The sequence below is a fragment of the Myotis yumanensis genome, unplaced genomic scaffold, assembly GCF_028538775.1.
Source record: "Myotis yumanensis isolate MYYU_CA2020_CCGP unplaced genomic scaffold, mMyoYum1.0.hap1 SCAF_3, whole genome shotgun sequence".
Lineage (NCBI taxonomy): Eukaryota > Metazoa > Chordata > Mammalia > Chiroptera > Vespertilionidae > Myotis > Myotis yumanensis.
The window spans coordinates 214,793,055-214,820,881 of NW_027223754.1; the positions used below are offsets into that span (position 1 = coordinate 214,793,055).

The 27,827-nt window shown below is 47.9% G+C and overlaps 1 protein-coding gene across 5 annotated transcripts in view; it reads left to right on the top strand.

Moving 5' to 3' along the window:
- Positions 1-6,315: 6,315 nt before the first annotated feature.
- Positions 6,316-27,827, top strand: part of PPP6R2 (protein phosphatase 6 regulatory subunit 2) — a 63,575-nt gene continuing 42,063 nt past the window's right edge. For 3 of the 5 annotated variants that reach the window (XM_070411353.1, XM_070411354.1, XM_070411351.1), the window contains exons 1-2: positions 6,426-6,512; positions 26,059-26,188. The gene's annotated coding sequence lies outside the window, so the exon portion shown is untranslated. Of the gene's footprint in view, positions 6,513-23,553; positions 23,635-26,058; positions 26,189-27,827 lie in introns of all 5 variants that reach the window. The other 2 variants (XM_070411352.1, XM_070411355.1) reach the window with 2 other exon arrangements.

Consider the following 27,827-nt stretch of genomic DNA (forward strand, 5'->3'; position numbering starts at 1 on the left):
GGCCACCTGGTCCGCGCCCTCGAGTGTTTCTGCGCCTCGTCGGGCTGCCGGGCTCGCCGTCCCAGGCGTAATGGCCGAAACCAGCCAGGATGCATTGCGAGGCCACCAGTGTCACAGCCGAGTGAAGAACGAGTTTGAAGCTGAGACAGTAACTACTTAACTGACAGGTCATATATTTTAGTTTTTAGGTGTTTATTTTATTAAAATACTAGTGGCCCGGTGCACGAATTCGTGTACATTGAAAGGGAATTAATTAGAAGAAATATTTTAATATCGCTATTTGCCTTTTCTCTATAATGGAAGTGTCAACCAAATTCACGACCCACAATGACAAATGGAAAAACATGCCATGTGATTGGCGCCAGCAAGAGCTTTATATGTATCGCGCATGCGCAAGTTAACTTAGCCTTTTCTAGATATAGAACAAACTTGCTTCATTAGTCCTGCTTTCTGGTTTAGCTAAACTTTTCCCAGCCCAGTGAAGCACCCTAACTTCTCTTTCAGGTAATTGTCAGCAACACAGCAGTAAATACCAACACGAAGCAGATTATTATTGTAGATCTCGCAGGGAGAACAAAAGGTGAAATATTTAACTGCAGCAGTGTTTGACTATATTCTGCACAGTGAGAAAACCTGAAGTCATTTTCAAGGTCCATCATTTCTTCTTTTCAGTCAGGTCAAGTTTCTAAGCTTTCTAAATCTCTGTTTTCTGGCTAACGGAAAGAAAATAGGATTCCACTGAGTCTCCTATCTACCTACTTCAGGATTTTTGTGAGGATCAAATGAGATGAGGCATGGAAAACGCTTCACAGACATTTGGTTACAGTGTAAAATGTTTCCACCTGGCTATAGAGCAAGTCATGTTCCTGGGCTGAAGAAATTTCAAGGAGGCTGGTCGCTAGGGAGAGGAAGCTGGGTGTTACTACATCATTACCCAGATGGTCAGACACTTAGCATATAAGCCTTTTATATATATAGACTAGAGGCCCGGTGCACGAGATTTGTGCACGGGGGGCGGGTGTCCCTCAGCCCGGCCTGTGCCCTTGGGGGATGTCCAACTGCAGTCAGACATCCTCACAATCTGGGACGCTGCATGCACCAGTGACCATACTTTTCACACAGGTGAAAGGCATCTTGCTGCTATATGGGCAGCTACATTGTTTTGCCCTGATTATAAAAAGTAGTACATAATAGGATCCTTCTGAGGCAGTAGCCCCATTTTCCCCATCTTATGGGTGGGAAAACGGAAGCAGAGAGAAGTAATTGGCGTTGCCACACAGTTATAAGTGTCAGGATCAGGGCTGACCACAACATGTGCAAGCCAGATTCCATGCATGTCATTGTTACATCATGCTGTTTTTTCAGTGTTAGAGCAGCCTTGCCAGGTTTTAATTTTTAAATCTAAGAGACTGTTCCCAATAGATAGTGTAAGGTCCCTAGGCCTGGCCGGCGATCAGGGGCCGATCGGCGGGCGGGGTGATCAGGGGGCCCCCACTGGCACCCACCTTGGCTGGGGGTCTGACATCGCCCGCTGGCCAGCACTGCCCCCAACCCCGCTGCTGCCGCTGGTCGCCTTACCCTCGGGGGCAGCTCCTGCGTTGAGCATCTGCCCCCTGGTGGTCAGTGCGCATCATAGCGACCAGTCATTCCGTAGGTTGTTCTGCTGTTCAGTCAATTTGCATATTAGGGTTTTATTATATAGGATATTTTTATTGATTTCAGAGAGGAAGGGAGAGGAAGAGAGAGATAGAAACATCAGTGACAAGAGAGAATTATTGATCGGCTGCCTCCTGCATACCCCACACTTGGGACCAAGCCCACAACCCGGGCATGTGCCCTGACCAGGAATTGAACTGTGACCTTCTAGTTCCTAGGTCAAAGCTCAACCACTGAGCAATGCCCGCTGGGCTGGTGTGTTGTTGTTTTTTAAGGGAACCTCCCCTGCCCCATTCCATGGTCAGCCGGGCTAGGCTGCAGGGACAGCCTGTCTTGGTGGCTGGTAGGAGAGTTGGGGGTTTCTCTAGCTCAGGGCCTCCGTGGTCACCTGCAGTGGGAAAGAGAGTGATGAGGCCTCTAGCTGTTAATTGCCTTGGCCTACAGGTGACGTCTCCATCACTTCTACTTACAGGAGGTGGGCCCACACTAGTCACGTGGTCCCAACCTCACTGCAAGGGACACTAAGAAATGAAGAATATGGGAGCCACAAAATTATTACCCTTTATAATGACCACCTGTCATTGAACTTGTGATGGGACCCTTATTTCATAAATCACCAAGGTAGGGAAACTGCTACCAATTACAAAGTGATGAGCATTCAAATGTTTTCAAAGATTCTATTATGAAATGTTCGAACATGCAGAGGAGATCAATGAATGGTACAATGACCATTTATCTCCTGCCTAGAATCACATCAATAATTAATATTTTGGTCCGGCCGGTGTGGCTCAGTGGTTGAGCATCGACCTATGAGCCAGGCTGTCACAGTTTGGTTTGGGGTCGGGCATATGCCCAGGTTTCGGACTTGATCCCCAGTGTGGGGCATGTAGGAGGCAGTGGGTCCATGATTCTCTCTCATCAGTGATGTTTCTCTTTCTCTCTCCCTCTCCCTTCCTCTTTGAAATCAATAAAAATATTTTTTTTTTTTTAAAAAGGAAGAAACAGCTCTCCTAACCCCTTGACGTTAGCCACCAGTCATTGCAGGTCTCTGACTTCTAGAAGTGTAAGAAAAGGGTGGTGAGCGCGGCGGCGGGGGGGGGGGGGGGGGGGGGGGGGGGGGTGCGGGATTGGGGGGGAGCACGGGAGGGGACTAGAAGAGGTTTATGGCAGGGAAAGGTGGACCTATGTAATACTTTCAACAATAAAGATTTTTTTTTTAAAAAAGAAGTGTAAGAAAGTAAATGTGTGTTGTTTTAAGCTACTAAGTTCATGGTGATTTGTTACAGTAACAGTAGGAACCGAATACATACAATGTGTCTTTTCTGTCTGGTTTCTTGCACTTAGCATAATATTGCAGAGATGTATCCATGCTGTTGCCTAGGTCAGTAGTTTGTTCCTTTCTATGAACAGTAGTCCATTGTCTGGATATCTGACATTTTCTTGATCCACGTACCTGGGTCGGATTAGTTCCCTGATTGGGAGGTAATCAATCGATGTCTCCTCTCCCTCTCTCTCTCTCTCTCTCTCTCTCTCTCTCTCTTCCTCCCTTCTACTCTTTCTGTGAAGCAATGGAAAAAATGTCCTCTGGTGAGGAAAAAAAAGATATATTTTCCTAACCCAAATAATTTCTCCTATGTTTCTTCTAGAAGTATTTCAGTTCTCACATAAGTCTATTCATTTTGCATGAATTTTTGTGTGTGGTATGAAGGGTTTAAATTATTTTTTTTGCATATGGATAACCAATTTTTCAAGTATCATTTGTTGAAAACAATGATTCCTTATTGAACTGACTAAGCATGTTTATTAAAAAAAAATCAACTGATCCTATTTGTGAGGGTTTGTTTTTTCTGTTCTGGTGGGTTTGGTTCCCGGTCAAGGGCATGTACCTGAGCCAAACTATCTAGTTTTAACAGAAGAATACAATATTCAGTGCTACAGTGACAGATTGGAGGAGCAATTAACGTAACCAGCGATACAATGACTGCTGCAACTGTGCATATGCTCATTTTGGGATAAGAGTGATGTTAACATAGAAATATTCAAACCTGCCCTAGCTGGTTTGGCTCAGTGGATAGAGCCTCGGCCTGCGGGCTGAAGGGTCCTGGTTTCGATTCCGGTCAAGGGCACATGCCTGGGTTGTGGGCTCGATCCCCAGTATGGGGTGTGCAGGAGGCAGCCGGTCAGTGATTCTCATCATTGATGTTTCTCTCCCCCTCTCCTTCCTCCCTGAAATCAATAAAAATATAATTAAAACAATTCTTTAGAAAAATATTCAAACCCGTAAAGAATTTTTGTGAATTTATTTGAGCCAAACTGTGGACATATACCGGAAAGCAGAACCTCAACGAATTAAGATAATTGAGAACGATGGGTTACGTCTGTATTTATACGTTGCAATCAAAGGAGGGATGTAGGTGGGTTACATGAAATCCATTGGTGATAGAGCAGAGAGGCGGGAGCAAGCAAAGGTGGGGGGCGGGGACGACCCCCTCGGATTGGATGAAAAGTAAAATGATGGACACATGCTTAGGTGGGTGCAGGAACAATTAACATGACAATGAAGGAATTTGTGGTCTCTGTCCTGGCGCCCAGCCATTAGGCTGTGCCCCAAGGGGTCCAGAAAAAGGGAAGTTACAAGTTACCCAGACATGTCAAGGGTCTGTTCTCATAGATGCAAAAAGACAGGTGGGCTCAGTGAAGGTAAAGGCTGACCTTGTCAGGGAAGATACTGGCCCAGGAGGTGACCACCCACCATCACTGCTTTAGTTAAAGTTTAATTTCAGACCATCCCTGTGGTGACTTTAGGTCTCAGTTTGCAAGACCGCTCCGCAGGCCTCCCCTGAGCTGTCAGGGTAGCACGTGGGCCCTCCCGTCCACAGTGAGGATTTCTTCAGCTGCAGTAAGGGTGGGTGCATCTTGTTAGCTGAAAATATTAGTTGTTTCCTGTTGTATGGAAGTTCAAGTACCTTTGAAAGGACCCAGACAAACCCCGACTACCCAGAGGGTTGGACCCCGCCGGTGGTGCACTTCCTGCCTCAGCTCCCAATCCACTTTTCTCTGCCCGCCCTGCGATGACGCCCTGCGATGGCAGAGCTGCATCCCTGGGCATTTCTTTTGCAGTTGCAGGGCGTTCAGCTTGGTCAGTGGAGGCTGCTAGAGGGTCACTGCCAGGGGAAGGGACCTCCTGGCCCCGAGCCGCTTTCTGCAGGGGCGGTTATCTGGACAGTTGCAAAGCTGATGCTCTCCATCCCCTCCTGCCCCCCCCCCCCCCCCCCCCGCTTCCTGGAAGGTCACCCTCAGGAACTTGCCAGGTAGCTGCCCTGCAGGAAAGGTATCCAGGGGTGGATCCTCGCTATCGAGCCGCTGGAGTGGGGTGCCGGGGAGCACCGGGTGCAGGCCCTGGACGCTGGGAAGTCAGGCAACCCAAGCCCTGCCTGCAGCCGGCAGCGCGAGGCCCCGAGCAAACCCTCTGGCGCCCCCCTCCTGCCCAAGCTCAGCGGAGGGCCAGATCCGCTTCCGCGGGGAGAACCATGGTGGACTGGGACATACGGCTTAGGTCAGTGGTTCTCAACCTGTGGGTCGCGACCCCTTTGGGGGGTCAAACGACCCTTTCACAGGGGTCGCCTAAGACCATCGGAAAACACATAGATCATTACATATTGTTTTTGTGATTAATCACTATGCTTTAATTATGTTCAATTTGTAACAATGAAATTGGGGGTCACCACCACATGAGGAACTGTGTTAAAGGGTCGCAGCATTAGGAAGGTTGAGAACCATTGCCTTAAGTGTTCCATTTCATTTTCCATCATTTCCCCACGTTTCACGCCAACACCCGATAGAATAATTCTCACTTTGGAGATTAGTTAGTTTAACTGAATTATACAATTCCAGCGAATGTGAAGTGGGCGCATATTTTAATGCGCAAAACACATGAAACCGGCGAGGCACGTGGAAAGGACACATCGGGCGCTGGCGGCGGCTCAGGTGCAACCAGTCCAGTTAGAAAACAAACGCAGCCGGGCCCGCCGCAAGGCACCGGGGAGTAACCGCGTTCTCTCCCGCCCCGGCCGTGCCCAGGCTACGTGCCCCAGGAGTTCAGAGGACACCCCGCTGCCCCGTGGGGAGAGCACCTCAGCCATCGCGGAGGGCCCCCGAGAGCAGGGAGACACCCGCCCCCGGCGTGCGCCCTCTCTCTGCAGGGGTAGTTCTGCTGCTGCCGGTGCGACAGGAAACTTATTACCGCCAGTGCGTTGTCCCAGGACGAGGTACCTGTGCTGGTGCAGAAATTCAGCAGAGCCTCAGAGGGACCAGGAAGAGGAGAAAGCTGCCCCCACCCACGCCGCCCAACGTCCGTCAGCCCGCAAGCGCCCCCGCACCCGGCTCAGAGCCGCTCCGGCTCCGGACGCGTCCGAGTGAGCAGCGGGCCCCGCCCACACAGCGCCCCGCCCCGCCCCGCCCCAGCGTGCGTGCCTTGTGAGGCCCCGCCCTTCCCGTGAAGCCCCACCCCCAGCGTCAGCGTGCGTGCCCTGAGAGGCTCCGCCCTTGCCCACGAAGCCCCGCCCCCCCGCTCCAGCGTGCGCGCCCCAAGAGGCTCCGCCCCCGCGCCAGCGTGCGCGCGCCCGCTCCGCAGCCGCCATTTTGGAGTGACCCGAGCGCCACCCGCGGCCTCAGCCGGTCCCGAGCCGCCCGCCGGCCCGCGCAGTGTCCGTGGGCGCCGAGTCCGTAGGCGCCGCGCCGGGCCGGGCCCATGTGCGTGCGGCCCGCCCCAGGCCGCCCGGGCTTCGCCTCCGCCAACACCCTGGCCTCCACCCGGGCCTCCGAGGAGCCGCCGCGACGCCCGGCCCGCGGGGCAGGTGAGTGCGGCCGCCGCAGGCTCCTCAGCGCCCGCGCCCGTCCGTGCCCCGGGCGTGTCCACCGGTGTCAGTGCCCCCATGTCAGTGCCCGCCCCTCCCCTGCCAGTGACCTCCCTTCAATGACAGCCGTCGGTGTGCACCCCCGCCCCGTCGGTGTCTCCCGTTTCTCGCCGCCTCAGCGCCCGCACGTCGGCGCCTCTGCCCCTTCAGCTCCGGCAGGGACCGTCCTGTCAGCGCCCGACCGGCCTGTCTGCGCGGGACACTCCGCCCCCGCTGCCCGCTCCCGCCCGCCGTCCCGCTCGGTGGCCCCGCTTCCGGGCTCCGAGTGTGGCCACCCCCTGCCCCTGCCCCGTCACCTCCTGCCCCTTGACGGCCCCCGCCTGCCGCTGTGTCCCCTGCCCGCCGGGCTGCCCACCCCTGGCTCTTGGGCCTCCCGGTGGCTCCTGGGCCCGGCCTGCCCGCCGCCGGCAGCCCCTCCTCGCGCTGCTCCCGGACCCGCCTGCCGCGTCCCTGGCCTTGTCCGCCCGGTCGGGACTCCTTCGCCCACTGTCACCGCCCCAGGCCCTTCCAGCACGGGCAGCTGCTGGCGGCTCTCCCCGCCCTCCCTCCCTCCTCCCGTTTGGCTTTTCTAACTCACAAGCTCTGGGCCGAGAAGCAGTGGCTGCGAGAGGAGCCGGGGACAGACAGGGGCAGAGCCTGGGCTGCAGGGACGGCAGGTGCGAGGCCTGAGGTGCCTCCTCGGGGACCCAGACCCCACGTGTGCGGCCGGGGCCGGGCCGAGTCCTGCGTGGACCCGGGCCGAGCCGGAGTTGGGAAGCGCCATTGTCAGACGTGGGACAGGGACGTGCCTCAGGCAGGAGCGAGGTGTTGGGAGGGGGTGGGGGTGGGGGTGTAGGCCGTGGGGGTCCCCCTGGGGGCTTTGGGGGGAGAGCTGTTGGGAATGCTGATCCTCGGGGGTGGAGCAGGCGGTGGACTGGGGGGGCGTTGCAGATGGAGGTGGAAGGAAGGCGGGAGGGAGGCCGCCTGCAGGCACAAGCCCAGCAGGGGATGGTGGCTAACGCCTCGGGCATGGGCATGGCCACTTACAGACACAGAGAGCCCGGAACTGACCATTTGTGGTGTGCGACTGTGTCAAGTGCTTGGGGTGAGGGACTTCATTTAGTCCCCCAGGAACCTCCTGTGTTAGCGTGAAGAGACGGAGCGACAGGACACATGGGCAGGTTGCCTAAAGCCCCCCCCCCCCCCTTATTTTGGTTAAGGAAATGGTTAACTTTAAAAGTACTGTTTTAAGTTTTTAAATAATACTGATAGCTGATTGAGTACCAGGCACTTATTTAAAAAAACAGCCCTAGCCAGTTGGGCTCAGTGGATAGAGCATCAGCCCATGGACTGAAGGGTTGCCCGTTCGATTCCAGACAAGGGCACATACCTCGGTTGCAGGCTCCATCCCTGGTCGGGATGCGTGCGGGAGGCAACCAATCATGTGTCTTTCTTACATGGATGTTTCTCTTTTCTGTCTCTCCCCCTCCCTTCCATTCTCTAAAAATCAATGGAAAAAATATCCTCTGGTTAGGATTAACAAAAAACAAAACAAAAAAGACAAGACCAGGTTATTTTATTTTTTACTTTATTTTATTTAGTAGTGGCCCAGTGTATGAAATTCATGCGGGGGGTGTGTCCCGCAGCCCAGCCTGTACCCTCTCCAATCTGGGACCCCTCAGGGTATGTCCGACTCGAAATCCGGGACCGCTGGCTCCTAACCGCTCACCTGCCTGCCTGATCACCCCAACTGCCCCCCCCCCACCAGCCTGCTCACCCCCAACTCCCCGCTCCTTCTGGCCTGCTCACCCCTAACTGCCCCCCCCCCCCCGGCCTGCTTGCCACCAACTGCCCCCCCCTGCTGGCTTGCTCACCCCCAACTGCCCCCGCCACTCGCCTGCCTGATCACCCCCAACTCTCCTCCCCTCCTGGCCTGATTGCCCGTAAATGCCTCTGCCTTGGCCCCGCCACCATAGCTTTGTCCGGAAGGACGTTTGGAAGGTCTCCCAGTCTAATTAGCATATTATCCTTTTATTAGTATAGACTAGAGGCCTGGTGCACGAAATTCGTGCACGGGAAGGGGGTCCCCTCAGATTGGCCTGCACCCTCTCCAATCTGGGAACCCTCAGGACCTCTGGCTCCTAACTGCTCACCTGCCGGCCTGATCCCCGTAACTGCTCTCCCCTGCCTGCCTGATCGCCTCTAACCACCTCTGCCTCAGCCCCTGCATGTTTGTGTCTCCGATCTGGCCCCCAGCAGCCCCAGCACCGTGGTGGTGGGCCTTGGGGCTGCTGGGTGCCAGGCCTGCGGGTTTGTGTCTCCGATCAGGCCCCCAGCAGCCCCAGCACCACAGTGGCTGGCCTTGGGGTTGCTGGGTGCCGGAGCTGCTGGGTGCCAGTCCTGCGGGTTTATGTCTCTGATCCCCCCAGCAGCCCCAGCACCGCGATGGCGGGGCTTGGGGCTGCTGGGTGCTGGGCTCTGTGTGTTTGTGTCTCCCATCTGGCCCCCAGCAGCCCCAAGCACTGCCTGGCCGCTATGGCCGTGGCCATCTTTGTTGGGTTAATTTGCATACTCGCCCTGATTGGCTGGTGGGTGTAGAGTGATGACCAATTTGCATGTTTCTCTTTTATTAGTGTAGATTGTTAATCCTAGCAGGAGGATATTTTTTCCATTGCTTTTTAGAGAGAGTAGAAGGGACGTGAGAGAGACACATTGATTGGCTGTCTCCGCACCCCCCCCACTGTGGCGGGGATCAGAACCCATAACCTTTCAGTGTGTGGGCTGATGCTCTAATCACTGAGCAGCACTGGCCAGGGCAGGCCCTGGTATTTTTTAATGTGTATTACCTATATCATCTCATTTAATTATTATTATTATTTTGGTTAATCCTTACCTGAGGATATTTTTCCATTGATTTTTAGAGAGAGTGAAAATGAGGGGAAGAGAGAGAGAAACATCAAGGTGAGAGAGACACATCAATTGGTTGCCTCCTGCACACACCCCGACCAGGGCTGGGGATCAGTACCGGGGATAGAGCCTGCAGCCAAGGTACATGCCCTTGACTGGAATTGAACCCGTGACCCTTCAGTATGTGGGCTGACACTCTGTCCACTGAGCCAAACTATCTAGGGCTAATTCTTTTTTTTTTTAAACAAAGTGCTTTATCTTTTTTTTTTTTAAAATATATTTTATTGATTTTTTACAGAGAGGAAGGGAGAGAGAGATAGAGAGTCAAAAACATCGATGAGAGAGAAACATCGATCAGCTGCCTCCTGCACATCTCCCACTGGGGACGTGCCCGCAACCTAGGTACATGCCCTTGACCGGAATCGAACCTGGGATCCCTCAGTCCGCAGGCCGACGCTCTATCCACTGAGCCAAACCGGTTTCGGCCAAAGTGCTTTATCTTTTATTCTTGTATCCTTGTGAGAATAACATTTTGACATAAAGTGGGTATATGACTTGTGCAGAACTTACTATAAACCAGAATGAAAACCAGTGCTAAATTCTACATTTCAGCATCTAACCTGATAATTGTTTAATTCTGAAAACAACTTGATGTAGTTTCTCTTAATACTTCTGTTAATATTCATATGAGAACACTGAAGCACAGACAAATGAAGTAACATACCCAAGGTCACAGTAAATAAATGAGTGGGTCAGGCACATGGTGATCTGAATGCAGAATACAACGCAAAAGATCCACAGTATTGGGAAGTCAATTTCACTCTTACCCTGTCCCTCAGCCATCCGCTTCCTCTTGGAGATCATGTCATATCCATGTACAGCAAACAGCCCTCTTCTGTTTAGCACAGAATATGCAATTGTAGTCTTATTTTTTCAAAAATTCCACTGTGTAAAAAGTATTAATATTTTATACCCAATGTAATATACAGATCTTAAATATATAACTTTGATGACTTTTAAAAAATATTTTTATTGATTTTAGAGAGGAAGGGAGAGGGAGAGAGAGAATCACCTATTGGCTGCCTCCTGCATGCCTCCTAGTGGGGATCCAGCCCGCAACCCGGGCATGTGCCCTGACTGGTAATCGAACCGTGGCCTCCTGGTTCTTAGGTTGATGCTCAAACACTGAGCCACACTGGCCGGGCACTTTGATAAATTTTAATAAATGTATACACCATTATGTCTATCACTCATGCTAAGATATAGAGCATTTCTATCACCCCTAAAAGTTTGTGTCTGTTTCCAGTTTTTACACCAGTCCTCAAAATCCCAAGGCAACCATATTTCTGATTTTTATTATTATAGATTAATTTTACAGGTTCTTGAACTTCATATTAATGAAATCATAAAGCATATGGTCTTTTGTATCTGTCTTCTTTTGCTCAGTGTGATGTTTTTGTGGTTTAGTGATTTTGGTGCCTGTATTTGTAGTTTGTGCTTTTTATTTGAGTAATATTCCTTTGTATGAAAATATCCTCATTTGTTTATCGCTCTTCTATTGATGGACATTTGGGTTGCTTTTATTTTTTGGCTATTCTGACTAAAATCTGAAGATTCTTAGGCATGTCTTTTGTTATTTCTTGTGAGCAAATATTTAGGAGTGGGATTGCTGGGTCATAATATAGATGTGTGTTTAGCTTTTTTAGAAACTGCCAAACAGTTTTCCATACTGGTACCATTTTATACTCCTGCCAGTAATACAGGAGAGTTCCAGTTTCTCCACATCCACATCAGCACTTGGTATTGTCAGTCTTTTTAATTTTAGCCATTCAGGTGGTAGTGGTATCTCACTGTGGTTTTACTTTGTATTTCTCTGGTGAATAAAATGGCAAGCAGCTTTCCATGTGCGTATTGGCCATCTGTGTATCTCTTGTGAAGTGTCAGGTCTTTTGCCCATTTTTTATTGGATTGTTTGTCTTTTTATTATTTATTTTTAGAAGTTCAAAAAAATGTATATTTTGGCTCTGGCCAATGTGGCTCAGTTGTGCTGGGCATCATCCCATGCACTGAAAGGTTGCTGGTTCAATTCCCAGTCAGGGCACATGCCAAGGTTTTGGGCTTGATCCCCTGTGGGGAGGGTGCAGGAGGTAGCTGATTGATGTTTCACTCTCACATCAATGTTTTTCTCTCCCTTTTCCTCCCTCTCTCTAAAAATCAATAAAAATATAAAAAATATATTCTGGTTATGAGTCCTTTATGAGGTATGTGTATGTACATACATATGTAGTGAGGGAGTGGGAAGAAGAGAGGAAGTGAGGGGTGAATATTTTTTCCTGTTTATGGTTTGCCTATTTGTTTCTTAATAGTGTGTTGAACAGAAAATTTTTGTTCGGATGAAGTAAAAATATGTCAATATTTTTCTTTTTTTGTACTTTTATAGTGGTAGCGTTTGTATTTAGGTTTATGATTCATCTTTTTCTTTTTAAAGAAACTTCATCTTTTGTTAAAGTTTTGGTACATGTATATGCATGTAAAATCATCATAGTCAAGATAGTGTACATATCCATCACCCCCAAAATTTCCTCATGCCACTTTGCGATCCCTAACTCCCACCCTTCCCTGCCATTCCACCTCCAAGCAAATACTGATCTGCTTTTATTTATTTATTTACTCACTTATTTATTTATTTATTTATTTATTTCGGTTAATCCTCACCCAAAGGTATTTTTTTCATTGATTTTTTTTTAGAGAGAGAGTGGAAGGGGGGGAGAGAAAGAAAGAGAGAGAGAGATATTGATGTAAGAGAGAAATATCCATTGGTTGCCTCTTCTATGTACCCCATCCGGGAACTGAACCTACAGTCTAGCTTTGTGCCCTGACCAGGAATCTAACTGTGACCTTTTGGTGTACAGGACAATGCTTCAATCAACTGAGCCACACTGGCCAGGGCTGATCTATTTTCTGAATGACCCATCTTGCATGTTTTTAAAAATATGTTTTTATTAATTTCAGAGAGGAGGGAAGAGGGAGAGATAGAAACATCAATGAAAGAGAATCATTGATCAGCTGCCTCCGGCATGCCCCCTACTGGGGATCAAGCCTGCAACCTGGGCATGTACCCTGACTAGGAATCTGAACCATGACCTCCTGATTCACGGGTTGATGCTCAACCACTGGGCCACACCAGCTGGGTCAGCTTGAATTATTTTTTAGGTGAGGTAGACTCAGGGTGCTTTTTTTTCTCCACATGGATTATATAATCTTTCTGGCATCATTTGTTGAAAAGACTCTCTTTTCTGCATTAAATTGCATTGGAGGCGTTGTTATAAATTACTTGAAGATGTGTGCATAGGCTTATTTCTGGGCTTTCTGTTATGTTCCATTGGTCTGTTTCTCTATCCTGTGCCAATACCACACTTTGAATTACTGTAACTTAATGGTAAGTCTTGAAATCAGGAGTGTAAGACCTTCACTTTCACTTTTCTACAGAATTTTCTGCAAGTTTTAGAATACGCTTTTCAATTTGTACAAAAATTTTTGCTGAGAGTTTGGTTGGGATTACATTGAATCTGTAGATTAATTTTAGGATTGAATAATGTCGAGTCTTCTGATATGTGCCCATGGTATGTCTCTCCATTTATTTAAATGTTTAATTTTTCTCAGCAATTCTTTGTAGTTTTCAGTATGATGGTACATTTTTTTCATTCAATATATTTGTAGATATTTGATATTTTTTATGTTATTTAAAATATTTTTATATTGTTTTTCAATTATTTGTTGTTAATGTACAAAAACACAGTTGATTAGTGTGTACTGATCACGTATCCTGTAACTTTGCTCAATTCACTTAGTTCTCATAGTGCATTTGAATATTCCTTTGGGTTTTTTATCTATATAATCATTATCTACAAATAAAGACAGTTTTACTTTTTTCCCAATTGTTAAGCTTTTTATTTCTTTTTCTTGCACCGTTGTACTGGCTAGGACCGTTGAATAGGAGTGGAGATAATGGGCCTTCAGTGGTTGAGAAAATTGCTTTCTAGTCCTAAAGTGTGGAATGTTTTTACCATGAAAGGTGTTGATTTTGTCCATTGCCTTTTCTGCAGCTGTTTTCCCCTTCACATATAGAACATTTTAAGGTTCATCTTAAAATTATTGTTCTTCACTAAGAAAGCCCCAGAGCCACAGATCTTGTAAAATTCAATCATTAAAATAGTCTATACAAGCAGGAGTCCCCTAAAACATTAGGTTAAAACAGCCCTGTCAGCCCTAGCTGGTTGCTCAGTGGTCAGAGTGTTGGTCTGCAGACTGAAGGATCTTGGGTTTGATTCTGGTCAAGGCAGGTACCTCGGTTGCAGGCTCCAACCCTGGCCTGTGTGCAGGAGGCAATCAACTGATGTTTCTCTCTCTCTGACTCTCTCTTCTCCCTTCTATTCTCTCTAAAAATCAATGGAAAAATATCTGCTGGTGAGGATTAACAAACAAGCAAAATAATAAAACAGCCCTGTCACCCTTCCAACCCCACCAGCTGGAGCCGAGTTTGAAGCTGTGGCTGGTTTTCCAGGGGGAGATGGAGGTGCAGGGCTGGGGCTGCCTCAGCCGCGGAGTCTGGCTGGGCCCCTTGCTGACATTCCGGCCACTGAATCCCCACAGCGGGCCTTAGGGTTAGTGTTTGGCAGGAAGAAGCAGGGAGGAATGCAAAGCCCATAAAATGATGGTTCTGGTTTGTGTTGTTCAAGAAACCCCTGGTTCTATTTCCCTGGGTTAGCAGCAGACATTTATGGTTGGATTTATGGTATGTAAGGTTTATATATGCATTTATGTCCCTGTGGCCGCATTGAAGGGAAAGAGTGTCTTTTTCTGCAACTTTTGAGGTGATCACTTGGTTTCTGTCCTTTATGCTATTGATATATGATGTGTTATATTAATTGATTTACAGGTATTAAAGCAACCTTGCATTCTTAGGATAAATCCCTTTGGTGTAGTGTATAACCCTTTTTATGTGTGTCCGGACTTGGTTTGCTTGTGTTTTGTTGAGGATTTTTATATCTATATTCATAAGAGACTAGTGGCCCAGTGCACGGATTCATGCACATTGAAAGGAAATTAATTAGAAGAAAGATTCGTGCAGTAATTACATTACTGCAAAAAATTACATGTCAAAATAGTATCCTATCTAATAAAAGAGAAACATGGTAATTAGCCGTACGACTGCTACCATTCCCATTGGCTAATCACTGAGATATGCAAATTAACTGCCAACTAAGATGGCGGTTAACCGCCAACAAAGATGGCGGCTAATTTGCATACTGCAGGCAGGATGGGACAGCGCCATCCTGCCTGCCCCTCCGCCATCCGGGCCTGCTATCTGTGACCTGGATGGCGGGCGACCCGTGTGCGACCCGACCCAGGGCTGGCGGGCGTGACCGCAGCGGTCCGCCCGCAGTCGCCGCTCCCCAACCCGCTCTCCCGCGGGCAGATCGGGTCTGGCGGGGCGGCAGTCCGCCCGCAGTCGCCGTCTCCCAACCCGCTCTCCTGCCGGGACATCAGGGCTGGCTGCAATTCACCACCAGTCACGCCCCCAACCGGCCCTTCAGTGTTTGACCCAGGCTTCCGGGGACAGTGTGGCTGTCACCCCAGCTTCCTCATTAAAGCTGAGGAAAGGGCAAATAGCAATATTAAAATATTTCTTCTAATTAATTCCCTTTCAATGTGCATGAATTTCGTGCACCGGGCCACTAGTCCTATATAATAAAAGGCTAATATGCAAATAGACCGAATGGCGGACCAACCAAACAACTGGTCGCTATGATGTGCACTGACCACCAGGGGGCATGCATGGAACATGGTGGGTGTTGGCTGCGACGGAAGAGTGGAGCAGGTGAGTGGGGACTCCAGACCAATGCAGGGCGCTGGTCGCTGTCATCGGGGCAAGCCTCTGGTGGTTACTAAAAAATTCTTTGCTCCTGCACGCTGCAGTCCCGACTGGCATTCACACCCACTGCCAGTGCTGGAGCTGCTGCTTGCACCTGCTTCCAGCACCCGGTGCTGGTCCCGATCGCCCCTGAGGGCTTCTGCACCTCCCCCTGCTTCTGAGGGGCGATCGGGGCAGCAGCCGCCACTCGCACCCACTGCTGGCGCTGGCCCCAATTGCTCCATGCCATCAGCAGGTGCGAGTGGGGCCAGTGCCGTCAGTGCATGGGAGAAGCTGTGGCAGGAGCAGGGCTGCCGGCAGATGGGACTGGGAGTCTTGGCGGGAGGGGCCAGGCAGGGGTGCGGAGAATGGGCTGAGACCCGCCCGCCCCTGTGCCTACAGCAACCTCGCGGCCCACAGTTCCTTTCAAGGTGCATGAATTCGTGCACTGGGCCCCTAGTATATAATATCTATATACTAGAGGTTCAACCTCAGAGGTATATTGTGCCAATAATTGTTTTTCAGATATATTTTCTTGACGATGTTGATTTCTATTATTATCTATTTTAAGGAACTACAATTCAGTGTCAACAAGAACAACCATATTCACGATCAACAATGAAAGATTGAAACACACATGTGCGATTGGTGCCAGCGAGAGCTTTATATGTATTGCGCATTTGCAAGTAAACATTTACTTTTAAATTGCCAGTGTGCATCGTATGTACCACGCATACATAAAAAAACGTTCATTTTTTTAATTTAACGACTTTTATAAATATTTAAAAATAAAATATAAAATGTTATATAATTTATTTAGAAATATTATCGAATATTAATGTTGACTGTTTCGATTGACTTGTAAACGTTTTTTTGACCGTGTTTTGTGCTGTTAAGATGCTTGTCATTTGTTAATTCTATACATTTTTCATTTGTTTTATTTGAAGTGTCACAATTTGATGTTTATTTAATAATGTGACAGTGTCACCCCGCACCATTAATGAGCATATTATCAAATAGTATTGAACTTTTTAAAAATATATATTTTATTGATTTTTTACAGAGGAAGGGAGAGGGATAGAGAGTTAGAAACATCCATGAGAGAGAAACATCCATTAGCTGCCTCCTGCATACCCCCTACTGGGGATGTGCCTGCAACCAAGGTACATGCCCTTGACCGGAATTGAACCTGGGACCCTTGAGTCCGCAGGCCGACACTCTATCCACTGAGCAAAACCGGTTAGGGCAGTATTGAACTTTTTGGTCAGATTGCCGAAAATGTAAGTGAAAACATCTCATGCATTGACAGACAGGTGACGTTTCTGTAGTAACCTAACAAATATCAGTGTGACTTCACACTTATAGTCTCCTCTCATTCACATCTATAGCATAAAGCATGCCATTCTTTATGCCGGTTGGACGTATGTATGTATGGTCAGTGCACCAGTAGGGTCCCTCAGCCTGGCCTGCGGGATCGGGCCAAAACCGGCTCTCCAACATCCCCGAAGAGGTCCTGGATTGCGAGAGGGTGCAGGCCAGGCAGAGGGACCCCACCGGTGCACAATCGGGGCCGGGGAGGGATGCGGGAGATTGGCCAGCCAGGGAGGGACTGCAGGAGGGCTCCAGGGCGTGTCTGGCCTGTCTCACCATCCACCAGCAGCAAGCTAACCTACCAGTTGGAGTGTCTAGCCCCTGGTGGTCAGTACACGTCATAGCGAGCGGCTGAGCAGCCTTAGCATATCATTAGCACATTATGCTTTGACTGGTTGAACGGATGACCGGAAACTTAGCATATTAGGCTTTTATTATATAGGATGATGCTCTTTTGGTATCAGGGTAACTGGCCCCAGAGAATGAGTTGGGAAGTTCTTCATTGTTTTCGCAGATCACAGTTCTAGGTGGCATCATTGTCCTCAGCCTGAAGCTCTTTCTTTAGTTTCTTTATTTTTAAATTACTTTTTTATCCTTACCTGAGGATATTTTTCCCACTGATTTTTGGAGAGAATGGAAGGGAGTGGGAGAGACAGAGAGAAACACCGATGTGAGAGAGACACATTGATTGATTGCCTCCTGCATGTCCCCGTCCAGGGCTGGGAGCCTGCAACTGAGTTATGTGCCCTTGACTGGAATCGAACCCTGGGACCCTTCTATCTGCAGGCAGATGCTGTATTTACTGAGCCAAACTGGCTAGGACTTCAGTATTTCTTATGTTGTGGGTGTGCTGGGTACAGATTCTCTCAGCTTTTGTTTGTCTAGAAATGTCTTTATTTGCCCTTCAGTGTTGAGGGATATTTTTGCTGGTTATAAAATTCTAGGTTGACAGTTGTTTCTTTTAGCCCTTTAAAGAAGTTTCTCTAGCCCGGCCGGCATGGCTCAGTGGTTGAGCGTCGACCTAGGAACCAGGAGGTCATGGGTTCGATTCCTGGTCAAGGGCACATGCCCGGGTTGCAGACTCCATCCCCAGTAGGGGGCGTGCAGGAGGCAGCTGGTCCATGATTCTCATCACGGATGTTTCTGTCTCACTCTCTTTCCCTCTCCCTTCCTCTCTGAAATCAATAAAAATAAATAAATAAATAAATAAATAAAAAATAAAGAAGTTTCTCCATCATCTCCCATAGTGTGTTGTTTCTAGTGAGAAGTCAGTTGTCATTTTTATTGTTCACCTGACATCTTTTCCTGCTGTGTTTTAAGATATTTTATTTATTTTTATTAAGTAAGTAAATTCTCTATTTCTATAAACTTTTTTTCTTTTTCAGTTTGATGGTAATTTTCTGAGTTTGGTGTTTTAGTATTTATCCTTCCTGGGATTTACTTCAGTCCTTGGCTCTCTGGGTTGGCGTATGTAATCAACTTTGGAAACTTTTTGGCTGTTATCTCACTCTCCTTTCCTCTTGGCAGTCCAGTGACGTCTATTTTAGATTGTTTGATTTTCTCCCACAGGTGCTGAGCGTGGCTGTATTTTAAAAATTATTTTCTCTCACTGTTTACATGAGTATATTCTGTATTCATTTTGTTATTAATTCTATCCAGTGACATTTAATTCCAGGTATTATATTTTTAATTTTGGCATTTCCTTTTGGTTCTTTTTTCAAGTTCACAAGTCTCTGCTAATTTTCCACCTGCTCATCCCTTCTGCCCTGTTTTCCCCAAAGTCCTTTAACATATTTATAATGGTGTTTTGAAGTTGTCATCTGTCAGTTGCAACATACGGTCATTTGTGGGTTCTGTAGATTGTTTTTTTCTCTTGATCATAGTTCACATTTTTCTACTTTGCATGTCTAGTAACTTTGTTGTATAATGGACATTGTGGATAGTACATTCTAGAGACTCTGTTTTAAGTTATCTTCCCTTAAAGAGTATTAAGTTTTGTTATGGCCAGCTGTTAAATTACTGGGAGAGCATCTTGATCCTGTGAAGCTTTTCAAGGGTGGATCTGTTTGGTTTTTGCCCTATGTTTTAGGGCACAGCCCTTAGTTCTGGAACATGGTTTTTACTCCCAAGCCATGGCCCTTCTGGGGTTTTAATGGAAAACCTTTCTAATATGGCAGAACAGAAAATCCAAAATTTGTCACCCAGTGTTGGACAACTGTTGAAATCTTTTTCATCTCACAACAGCTGCTTTCTGCCTGGTCAGGTGTGTATGGGTTTGTGTGTATCTCTCTCTTTCTCAGCTGTATTGCTTTATTGAGGTATAATTAACCAATAAAATTGTAAGATATTTAAAGTACATCATAATTTTATATACATGTACATACATTGTGAAAGGATTCTTCCCATCTAGTTAATTATATCCATTGCCTCACATAGTTTGTGTGTGTGAGAACACTGAAGTTGTACCCTCTTAGCAAATTTCGGTTATACAACACAGTTTCATCAGCTACAGTCCCCATTTGGTCCTCAGACCATATTCATCTCATAGCTGAATGTTCGCACCTTTACCAGCCTCTTTCTACCCCCAACCCCCATCCCTGGCAGCCACTCCCTACTCTGTTTCTATGAGTTTGACTTTTTTTCTATGTGATTTCTTGGCATGTCATCTCACCATGTGCAGCTCAGGAGTCAGCCAAGGATTTGGGAGGAATTTTATTTATTTATTTATTAAAAATATATTTTATTGATTTTTTACAGAGAGGAAGGGAGAGGGATAGAGAGTTAGAAACATCCATGAGAGAGAAACATCGATCAGCTGCCTCCTGCACACTCCCTACTGGGGATGTGCCCGCAGCCAAGGTACGTGCCCTTGACCGGAATCAAACCTGGGACCCTTGAGTCCACAGGCTGACGCTCTATCCACTGAGCCAAACCGGTTAGGGCTAGGAGGAATTTTAATGAAGATTTTGAGGCTTTTCCCCTTTTTGTTGTTGTTAATCCTCACCCAACGTTATTTTCTCCACTGATTTTCAGACAGAGTAGAAGGGAAAGAAGGGGGGGGGGGGGGAGAAACAATAATGTGAGAGAGACAACCCCGATATGTGCCCTTGACTGGGATCGAATTTGTGTGGGTCGGTGCTCTAACCACTGACCAACCCCGGCCAGGGTGGGATTTTCCCTTCTTTGTTCAGTTTCCCCTTCAGTTTTTAGCCATTCGGTAGCCCTGACCTCTTTTTCCTGCAGTCGTATGCTGTGTAAGCGTGGTCTGACCTAAGCACTGTTGCCCCCGTCTGTGAGCAGTGTGTATGTATGTGGGGGGGTGCCCTCAGTGTTGAGCTCATATTTCTTTTCCCTTCTCCCCTTGATTCTGGGGACAGTAAGAGCAGACAGTTCCTTGAGGAAGCTTTGCTGTGAACAGGGGTTGGAGAAATGTCTGTGGGGCAGGGTGTGCGTGTGCACAGACGGGAGGGCACTGGAGATTCCTGCGGGAGAAGCATTGGGAGGTGTGAGGGGAGGGGCCTGCAGCATGGGGAAGGGGCCATGACAGCAGGAGGGGAGGCAGGGAATAGGAGAGGTCCCAGTTGAGACCTTCTCCTTTTTCTATGGATTCAGGGGGTACGCATGCTGGAGGGTGAAGGAGAGAGTAGAAGGAAGAACAGGGTTGTTATATTAGTTATCTATTGCAGCAGGCCATCCAGTGCTGAGCGGCTTAAAACGACCATCTCTGTTTCCGGTCATGAGTCTGTGGGTTGAGCCCAGCTGGGGTTGGGTTCAGCCAGATGGCTCCTCTCCACTTCCGTCTGTGATCAGGGCCTTGGCTGGGTGTGCAGGCCTCTGCAGGGCCCTGGCACCTAGGGAGGCCCGTGGGCTTTCACACACTGGTCACCGGAGCCCAAGAGACTGAGGGTGGACGCTGTGAAGCCTCTTGAAGCCGAGGCTCAGAACTGCACCTGGTCCTCATCGTGCCACCTCCGTGGCTGCAGCAGGTCCAGGAGTCCCAGGATGGGCAGGTAGACTCACTTCTCGATGAAAGCGGCTGTACACAATTGTGCTTATCTGACATTTGTCGCAATTGTCTGAAGAGGGAAACTAGCTCCCTCTTGAGGTTTGTGGCCATTAATTTAAAATGAGTGAAACTCAAGCCACTCATTCCTCAGGGAAGCCTTCTCTGACCAACAACACTCACTGGGCACTTCCTGTTTGCCAGGCAGGTGCTGAGCATTTGATAGATTATCTTGTTTCATGTTCACATTGACCTTGGAGGTATATACTTTCGTCATCCGCATTTTACAGTTGGGAAGACGGAGACACAGAGAGTTTAAGAAACTTAGGCCAGTAAGTGGTGGGGCTGAGCGTCCAGCCAGGCAGGTGCACCTGGAGTTGAGGCTCAGCCCCCAGGCACACCACCTTGTAGGAGTCACGTCTTCCCCTCCGTGGGCGTCGTGAGAGCTAACGTACCCCAGGCACTCCGGGTCAGGCCTGCTTCCAAGCACAGGACTTAGCCTCAGTCAGTCCTCACACCCACCCTAGGAGGTCAGTATTTTTAGCCCTGTCCTCAGAGAGGCCCCAAGGCACAGGAACTGGGTGGTCTGTCCTCAGCACTGGAAGATAGCATGCTCCGGGCTGTGCGCCTGCCCGCCATCTCCCTCCCAGTGGGCTGCGGTGGAGGCCTGCGGGACCTGTCTTCTCTGCTAGAGGTCAGGCTCTTTGGGGCAGGGCTCTGTTCGTCCATTCTCTCTCCCATGCCCCTGGACTGCTGGTGGCAGTCACACCTCGTGGAGCTCCTCTTCAGGAATTGACTCCTCTTCTGTCTGTCAGCCCACTGACTGCTTCATTTTTTCTCATTCAGGGTTTATTCACATTTCCTAAAATCCACCCTTTTAAAGTGTACAATTCAGTAACTTCTAGTGTATTTTTACAAGTTTGTGCAGCCATCACCAACTCCAGAATATTTGTCACCCCACAAAGAAACCATGGCTCCATTTGAAAACTGCACCTCTCTCCCCCCAGCCTCATGTCCCCTCGAGCCTGTGAGACCTGCTCTGTCTCTTTCTTGGCTCTGCTGGTGGCCTCCCTGCCCCGTGCAGCCAGGACAGTACCTTCCTGTTATCTCTCTCCACCTTCGTCACTCCTCCTGCACCTGTTTGGATACCTCCCTTTCCTCTTTATCGACTGGGCCAGAATCTGGTGTCATGTGGAGATGGAGAACATGGACTTTGCTGAGCCAACCTGGGTTCAAGTTCTAGAACTGACATTTATTAACCTCATGACCTGGGCCAGTCCCGGGACTTTGCCCTGTGGGCGAGGCTATGGTGAGCTGCCGTTCCCACCGAGCTGCACCGAGCACGGGTGTAGCACTCTGGAGTATGTGTCTCTTGTCTGCTGGACTGGGAGGTGTCTTTTCCGTCACCCAGCAGTTCTGTGTCCAAGTGAAGAAAAGCTGGGAAGCACTTGCTGTGCATGAAGGTACATGTCTAGAAGTCCAGGCAGCCTCGATTGTAATGGTAATAAGTCAGGGACAGCCTGGGAGGCCTCGCAGGGATGCAGTGCCTGCCAAATTCAAAATGAAAGCTACCTGTGTCAGTATAGATGATTTCCTAAAATTCAAAGTTGATCTTAAAACACTTGGAGAGCACATGTATGTGTTATAAAAGTATATTCTTTTTTAAAAATATTTTTATTGATTTGAGAGAGGGGAGAGAGAGAGAGAAACATCAATGATGAGAGAGAATCACTGATCAGCTGCCTCCTGCACCCCCCTACTGGGGATCAAGCCCTTGACCGGAATCGAACCTGGGACCCTTCAATCTGCAGGCGGACGCTCTATCCACTGAGCCAAACCAGCCAGGGCTAAAAGTATATTCTTTTTTTTAAAAAATATATTTTATTGATTTTTTACAGAGAGGAAGGGAGAGGGAAAGAGAGTTAGAAACATCGATGAGAGAGAAACATCGACCCGCTGCCTCCTGCACACCCCCCACTGGGGATGTGCCCGCAACCAAGGTACATGCCCTTGACTGGAATCGAACCTGGGACCCTTGAGTCCGCAGGCCGACACTCTATCCACTGAGCCAAACCGGTTAGGGCTAAAAGTATATTCTTAAAACAGTGCATTACTTATAAACACACGGGCAGTGAAAGAATGCAATTATGATGCTGCAAGTTAATGATTACCTTTAAGAGGAAGGGAATGGAATGGGTGTCAGTTTCTCAATGTATTAGAAATGTGAGGTTTTTAAAAATAGGCATATGTGAACAATTCTTAACATTTATTAAATCTCAATATATGGGTATTTGTCATACTCTTCTGTGGGTCTTTTTGTATTTTTAATTTTTTTCATAATTTAAAATAAATAATATTTCAAACCAGATTATTATAATGTGATTTTCTAAAAGATGTGTAAACAGACTTGTGTGAATCCTGAGGAAGGACTCAGGAAAGCTTGATGTGAGTGTTGTGGTTGAGTTTTGGATTGAAGAGCTGGCAGGACTTTGTCAAGTAGGGAGGTGGGAGGAGGGGCGTTCCAGGCAGTGGGGGCCACGTGCAGAGCGTCAGCGATGGAGACCCTCGGCATGTTAGGAAGTGGTAAGCGTTGGTGTGGTTAGAGAGAGGGCTGGGGAGGAGGAGACAACCACACTGTCCTGTCCCCCTTACAGTGCCCTCGGGGAGAGGCTCACAGGAGAAGGACACTGTTCTTTGTCCCCTGTCCCTCTTTCCTGCCTTTTTTGGGACTGAGTATTTTTATGATTCTATTTGGGTCTTTGTCTATCTTTCATGTCTCCATTTAACATGTCTAATCTTTCCTCTAGGTTTTTGAAGATGCGGAATACAGTTCGGACAACTGTTTAAATGTCTCTGTTTATTAATTCTGTCATTTGTGTCATTTCTGGGTTAGTTTTGATTGATTTTTCTCTTCATTATAGTTCATGTTTTCTTCCTTGTATGTCTGGTAATTTATTTATTTATTTATTGTGAATCCTCACCCAAGGATATTTTTCCATTGATTTTTTTTAAGAGAGGGTAGAAGGGAGGAGGAGAGACAGAGAGAGACAGAGAGAAACATTGATGTGAGAGAGATACATCGATTGGTTGCCTCCTGCCTGCGACCTTCATTGACGCTCTATCCACTGAGCCAAACTGCCAAGACACTGAATTTATTGTGTTGGATGCTGGGTATTTTTGTATTTTTATACATATTTCGTGACCTTTTTTCTGAGATGTGGTTAAATTACTTGGAAACAGTTTGATTCTGGTGGGTCTTACTTTTAAGCTTTGTTAGGTGAGGCCAGAGTAATGTTTAGTCTAGCAGTGGTCGGCAAACCACGGCTCGCAAGCCACATGCGGCTCTTTGGCCCCTTGAGTGTGGCTCTTCCACAAAATACCACGTGTGGGCGCGCACGTACAGTGCGATTGAAACGTCATGGCCCATGCGCAGAAGTCAGTATTTTGTGGAAGAGCCACACTCAAGGGGCCAAAGAGCCGCATGTGGCTAGTGAGCCGCAGTTTTCCAACCACTGGTAGGGCTAATTTTGCCCCAGCCGGAGAACTAGGAAGTTTGCACTGTGACTGGGAGGAAGAGTGTCCCTGGCTCCCTGTGAACTCGAGGGTTGTTCCTGGTAGCCCTTTGGGCGCTGCTGTGCCTGGCCTGGAGGCTGCCTCACACGCTGCTGTCAGCACCCAGCTGGAGCCTGCACCTCTGTGCCACTCCCCTCCAGTGCTCTGTCCGAACTGAACGTCAGCGCCTCGGCCTCAAGAGGTGGCTCCACCTGGCTCCTCTGCTGCGCCCAGAGCCACGGTCCTCCCCAGGCAGGGACCTGGGCAGGGAGAGGGTCCTCTCGTTTCCCTTCTGTCAGGGATGGCTCTTCCTCATTGCCTGGTGTCCGTTTTCTTGAAAACTGTTCCATATATTTTACCCTTTAATTTTTTTTTAGTTGTTGCAGGTGGGAAGGTAAATTTGCTCCCTGTAGCAAAAAGATCAAAAACAGGTTTTAGAATGAAGGTATAAGGTGGCTTTTAAAGTAGCCATGGACCTAGGAGAATGCTGACCCCCATTCTGGTGGGAGAGAGAGCAGAGGTGGCCTTTTCTTGGGTGGTCATCAGGGAATTCATGTGTCCAGGGAAGGAAATGCTAAAGACTAGTTTCCAGTGGTGAAATCATGACTTTCATGCAAGTACCAAGTGAGCTTCCCAGGCTCCAAGTGTCTGTGCTTTTGCCGGAGACGTGGAGTCAGTCAGTTCATTGGGCAGTGCTGGTCGCCTGATTTGGAAATGGTGTGTAGAGGTCACTGTTGGAGATGCTTCTAGACATTGTGATGGATTATCAGTCACCTTGTGACCAGGAATATGCTTTTTTTTTTGAGGGGGAGAGAGAGGGAAATAGTGGGGCTGAGGGGAGAGAGAAACTTAGTTTTGTTGTTCCAATTATTTGTGCATTCATTGGCTGTTTTTTTTAAAATATATATATTTTTTGTTTATTTCAGAGAGTAAGGAAGAGGAAGAGAGAAAGAGAAAAACATCAGTGATGAGAGAGAATCCTTGATCGGCTGCCTTAAGTTTATAACCTGGGCATGTGCCCTGACTGGGTGGAACTGTGACCTCCTGATTCATAGGTCGACACTCAACCACTGAGCCATTCCAGCCTCATTGGCTGATGCTTGAATGTGCCCTGACCGGGGATTGAACTGGCAACCTTGGTGTATTGGAACGATGTTCTAACCAACCAGGAATGTGCATTTCTTGAGGAGATAGTGTAAAGTTACTAGACTGATCCTAGCCGGTTTGGCTCAGTGGATAGAGCGTCGGCTTGTGAACCAAAGGGTCCCGGGTTTGATTCCAGTCAAGGGCACACAAGCAGGCTCCTCCTTGGCCCAGGCCCTGGTTAGGGCTTGTGCAGGAGGCAACTAACCTGTGTGTTTCTCTCACATCAATATTTCTGTCTGTCTTTCCCTCTCTTCCACTCTCTCTAAAAATCAATGGAAAAATATCCTCAGGTGAGGATAAAAAATAAATAAATGCATACATAAAGTTACTAAAGTGGACAATTCCATAGAGATCTTCCCACATCTTTGAAATCTGTGTGACATTCCAACCATTGAGCTCATTAACCAGACACCGGATTGGGTGTATGCCATCAGCACCAGGCTCTCTAACACAAATAGAGGCAATGGAGTTTTTCATTCCTTCATCCTGAAATGTTCTGATAATTTGAATACTAAGTAAAGATACTGATTTTTGCTTTCCTTTTATCTACCATTTTGGTAATTTACTTTATAAAAGCAGAACTTAAAGTAAGATTTTTCCTTTTTATTTTTCAGGTGAGGCCATTATCAATCTTATACTGAATGAAAAAAATTTTCTTCAAGTTGCATATACTCCAAGAAAAACCCCCAAATGTTTTTATATTTTGCCTGAATACAAAATTTAAACAAGAAGTTTCCACAGAAGGTAGGATGGTTTTCCTTTTTTATTCTGTTTTACTGTATAATTTGTGCAAATATACTGTATAAGTGGAAGTTTAAAGATGGATGACAGCAGAAATTTAGTTTTGAAGGGTGTGTATAGTCTATTGTCTTTTGGTTGTTTTTTGATCCTCCTGAGTCTAGTTTTGAGGAGCTGTGTTGTGGAGAGACCAAATTACTTGGTTTCTCCAAGCTGAAGTGTAATCCAAATAAAATGGGGACAGCCATGCACCTGTAGTGAGGTACACATGACCTAGAGCCCTTACACGGTCATGGGTGCCATCCAGAACACACAGTCCATGTGGAGGATGAAAAAGGGAGGGAAGTGTGGCTAAGTGGTTTGGTGTCGACTTAAGAACCAGAAGGTCATGGTTTGATTCCTGGTCAGGGCACATGCCTGGATTGTGGGCTCAATCCTGTTGTGGGATGTGCAGGAGGCAGCCAATTCTCTCTCATAATTGATGTTTCTCTCTCCCTTCCTCTCTGAAATAAATAAAAATATATTTTGAAAAAAAAGGGGGGGAGGGACTCCTGTGTCCAGCAGTATTGGGTGTTCCTAAAAAGCTCTCCCATCGCACTCCAATTAGATGCTGGATAAATCACAGTAAATATGGTTTCTTGTGATCACTTTGGTGCACTAAAAATTAAGATACTGTTCTAAAGGCCAAAAGAGAAAAAAAGGAACAGTGAGCGTTATGATAGTAATCCTTTGTTCCTTGCTGAAGAAAACATAAACCCTCTTTAGAGAAAAGCATACATAGTGTAGGCTTTTATTTAATGTATAAAATAATGGATTTTATACATTACATTTAAGCAAACTTGAACTTACAATCAGAAAACACATACCATTGTGAGGAAGAATTAGCAAAATTAGATGCCCTGAGGCCTGCACATGTTGAATAGTCAGATGCCGTATCCTATATAATAAAAGCCTAATATGCTAAGTATCCGGCTGTTTGTTTGACTGTTTGACCAGTCATTATGATGTGCACTGACCACCAGGGGGCAGATGCTCCAATTGGTAGGTTAGCTTGCTGCTGGGGTCTGGCCGATCGAGACTGGGCAAGATGGGCTGGACATGCCCTGAAGCCCTCCCATAGTCCCTCCCCGGCCCCGATTGTGCACCGGTGGGGGGGCTTCTAGTGTATCTATATATAAAACCCTAATATGCAAATAGACTGAATGGTGGAACAACCAAACAACTGGTCGCTATGACATGCGTTGACCACCAGGGGGTGCACACAGAACATGGTGGGCATCGGCAGCAGGCGGCAGAGCACAGAACATGGCAGGCGTTGGCCGCGGTGGGATGGTGGAGCTGGTGAGCGGGGACACCAGACCAAGGCAGGGTGCCGGTTGCTGTCATTGGGGCAAGCCTCTGGTGGTTACTGAAAATTCTTTGCTTCTACGTGCCATGGTCCCGCCCAGTGCTCTCACCCACTGCTGGCGATGGCCCTGCTTGCACCCTCTGCTGGTGCCGGCCGTAATCGCTCTGCGCAGTCAGTGGGTGTGAGCGGGGCCAGCGCCGTCAGCGCATGGGAGCGGTGACAGCCGGAGCAGGGCTGCTGGCAGACGGGACCAGGGGCTGTGGTGGGAGGGGCTGGGTGGGGGCATGGAGGATGGGC